We start from the raw sequence: 4,203 nt of genomic DNA, 5'->3' as shown, positions 1-4,203 counted from the left end.
GATCAGTTTAAAAAAAATAGAAATAGGAGTAGTGTTTATTTTTATTTTTAAATTTAAAAAGTGAAAAATAGGGTTATTGTTAGGTTAGCTCATAGAATGACATGTGTGTTTAGAGTAGCTATTAGAATGACACATGTCTAGGGTTGTCATCATGACAACCTTATATTTATATTAAGTAGATAATAAAAAATAAATTAGAGAAAATAATAAGATTTTAATTAATAAATTTTCCTTCCTCTGTAAATTCCTCCAATTTGGAGTGGAGAAAAAGTGAATTTAGAAAAGATTTTCCTTCCATTCTCTTATAAAAAAAATGAATCAAACAAATATATTTACAAATCTCTCATCCCCTCTCCTCCATTTACTTCCAACCAAATGAACCCTATGAAAATTTCAAAATCAATAATTACTTCAAATATTCTTTATAACAAATTTAAATAAAAATTAATAATAATAATAATAATAATAATAATAATAATTCAAAATACATTTTCGGTGATTGTGCGAACTTTATAATCTATTCTCATCTCACTTCAAAATTTAAATCCAATCACGAATATTTTATATTTTTATTAGATAAAATTTACAAGGAAACAAAATACTTTAAAAAAACAAAAACTTAAAAGCGTAAAAGAAAGATATATGATCCAAAATATATGAAAACAAAGTTAATCGAAATACAATATAATCAATTTAGTTGATACTATAATTTTATAATCAATACTAATTTTTTTTAGTATAATTATAAGTGATGATATGAACAATATTGTGTGTAAGAAAACAAAATTGATTTGCTTTGTAATTGATTTAATAATAAATTTTATGATTTGATTGCTACTAATAAATAAAAATATTAAAAAAATCTTAACCGACCCTAAAAAGTGTAAATAAAATATTGTTTCCTTAATTCCTCGATTCGTACTTGAATTCCTCTATATATATATATATATATATATATATATATATATATATATATATATATATATATATATATATATATATATATATATATATATATATATATATATATATATATATATATATATATATATATAGGAGGGATCAAATTACACCCGAAGAGTTACACCATGAGTTACACTTGTTTAATAACTACATCTCAAATTAATATTTTTTAAATTCAACCGTTGGATTGAAACATAATATCATATAGATCATACCTATAAAGTTTGAGCTTAATCTATAATGATTTACTATATCATCAAGATATCCAAAGATTAACGTCAAAATGAGCTTTTATATAACGTTAATTTTGATGTAATTCAATGACATAGTAAATCATTATAGATTAAGCTCAAACTTTATAGGTATGATCTATATGATATTATGTTTCAATCCAACGGTTGAATTTAAAAAATATTAATTCGAGATGTAGTTATTGAACGAGTGTAACTCGTGGTGTAACTCTTCGGGTGTAATTTGATCCCTCCTCATATATATATATATATATATATATATATATATATATATATATATATATATATATATATATATATATATATATATATATATATATGAGAGTTTTGTTTCTCCTTCATCACAACACAAAAAGGATTCAACACTTTCATTCTTGGTGAGTGCTCTCTATATTTGGCGACATGGAAGGAGATAAAAAACCTATGCTTTTGTATTTCACTGGTAAGACCCAAAACACTCGATCCTTTTGCAGCCTATCAAATCCATCCAAGTGCTACTCTATTTGGAATACAGATCCAGAATTGAAGGAATCCAAGCTTCTAACAATACAACATGGTTGGTATGTTTGGAAAAACAACAACGTGGCTACTAGTAACTTGTTTCTTTGGAATCCATCTAACCTTAACAAAATCATTCTCCCACCACTTCCACTTCCACACAATCACACTATTTATGGGGATTGCATTTTGTCGTCCCCTCCAAATGATCCTACGTGCTCCATTTATTTATTTTCATCACACTCCCCTTCAATATTCTACTATCAACTCGGAGATCAACACTGGACTAAAGTATGCTTTTATCACCAAATTGTGACACTTTTAGCCATGCAGGGAAATTTGCCTCAAAGGAAAATCTTTTTTATGAACCCAGTTTACTGCAACGGTTGCGTCTATGCAAGAATCTGCTGTATTCTACTAGTTATTCAGAAACTTCAACCTAATGTCTTTACAATAAACTGCACACCTGATATCATCATAGAACAACCACTCACTAACTTCGAGCAACTTATTATAAGTCGCCTGATTGAATGCGACAATGTGTTATATCAAATTGAAATTTTCAAAATGCAAGGTAAGCTTAGTGCAGTTTATGTTTTCAAACTTGATTCTTCTCAACAAGTGTGGGAAAAAGTGGAAAGCCTCAAGGATAAAGTCTTCTTTGTATCTAGTCTTGATTCAGCCTTTGCTTGTCAAGCAATCAATCCAGAAGAAGGAGGCCGGATCTACATCGCCCTAGGGAACACCAATTTTGTCTTTATTTACAACATTGAAGACAATTGTATTGTAATTTCTCAACCTTTCTCCAATTTATCAATTAAACGGTCTAATTCAAGATGGATCATGCCACATACAGGGTAACTATTTTGATACATTTCTTTCAAATACGTATTAGTTTGGGCTATTTTTAATTTTATTATGTTTTGTAGGATGGCTGATCATTTTAAACAAGAAATTGGAAAATTTCATCAAATTAGACAAAAGAAAAGTATATGCGATGCAGACAATTTAAAGGATGCTGCTGAGGATAAAGCTAACAATGTATATGCACTTTCTCAAGACGTGGTTCAAGTGATTGCAAAACATATTAATGATGTGCTTGATTATTTGCATTTTCGAGCTACTAATAAATTCTTTCGTCTAGCCGCGCCACATATTCAATGGAGCTCATCTTGTTCAATGTCAAGGTTTGATGATCGCTCCATGTGTCCTTTATTTGTTTTCTCAAAGAAAAATGTCTTCACTTTTGTCAATCCGAAGCTTGGCCTCGACTACAAATACAACATAAACTTACCTCAATATTGGAGCTTGAACTCAAAAATTTGTTGTTCAAAAGAGGGTTGACTATTAATGGTGGCAGTTAACAATAACACAGAATCTCAAGGTTTCTTCAATCCCTTTACAAAACAAGTGCTACCACTTCCAATTGGGGATAAAGCAGTCAAGAATTACAGGTGTGTTGGCATGTCACATTCTCCGACCTCTTCCGAATGCGTTGTCGTTGAGTATGATAAATTATCATCATCAGATCCCATTACGATATCATGTGTACATCGCCTTCGGGGAAACGTTTTTGACCTTCTCTCATTTGAAGAATGGAAACTTCCTCTCTCCAACGTAAGTCCCACTTTTTATAATGGATCATTTTACTTTCTTACCTTATCAGGAAAGTTAGCAATATTACAGGTAACAAGAGAAAATATTGAGTGGACAAAACTTGAGAAGCCTGAAGCTCCATTTGGAAGTAACTTCAACTACTTCCTAGTTGAATGTGATGGTAATTTATTGGCAGTATATGAGGATGTTCTTGCAAATGAAGTTCAAGTTTTGAAGTTGAACGAGTCTACAATGACATGGATCAAAGTTGAAAGCCTCAAAAATCACATGCTTTTTGTCGGTAAAACATCATTTTCTGCTGTGGCAAGCATTCCTGGAATGGAAAACAAAATTTATTTTCCTAGATTTTATGACCAGAGTATTGTGTTTTATTCTTTAGAAACAAACAACTACCACACATTCCAACATGATCGAGTGGTAGATTTTCATCATATGAGAATGCACTTGAATGGTACTTGGATTCAGCCAAGATGGGATTAAGTTTAAGCTCTCAATCACTAGTTTAGTTTTAAGAGTTAGAATTCGAGAACTTGTGTGTGTGTGCGCGCGTTTTGTCATTTTGTTTGTACCCAAAAAATATATAGTTGCAATTTTTTCTCTCTTTATTTTTGTTTTTGTTGTTTTAAGGAAACGATGATCTACTAATTTTATATCTTACTCATTAGAATCTTTAGATCGGTCAAATGTTTTATGAATTTATGATTAAATGAAATTGAATATTTTATTTTGTTTGTATGTCACCATGCATATGGTTTCTGATTTGAGTATTCATCATCATTGTCTGATTTTAATATTTCGGAGGAGACGGAGGGAGAGGTGGTAATGTGTATGTGGAAGTTGATAAGGCAATGAGTTGGCTGTTACCGTTTCGGGG

At 30.2% G+C, this 4,203-nt stretch overlaps 1 pseudogene; it reads left to right on the top strand.

The window, feature by feature from the left end:
• Positions 1–2,072: 2,072 nt before the first annotated feature.
• On the top strand, positions 2,073–3,866 carry LOC131598704 (uncharacterized; annotated as a pseudogene).
• Positions 3,867–4,203: the final 337 nt, after the last annotated feature.

Source organism: Vicia villosa, linkage group LG4 (genome assembly GCF_029867415.1).
Source record: "Vicia villosa cultivar HV-30 ecotype Madison, WI linkage group LG4, Vvil1.0, whole genome shotgun sequence".
Taxonomy (NCBI): domain Eukaryota; kingdom Viridiplantae; phylum Streptophyta; class Magnoliopsida; order Fabales; family Fabaceae; genus Vicia; species Vicia villosa.
The sequence above is the reverse complement of the archived record's forward strand: the minus strand, read 5'-3'. Positions and strand labels throughout refer to the sequence as shown.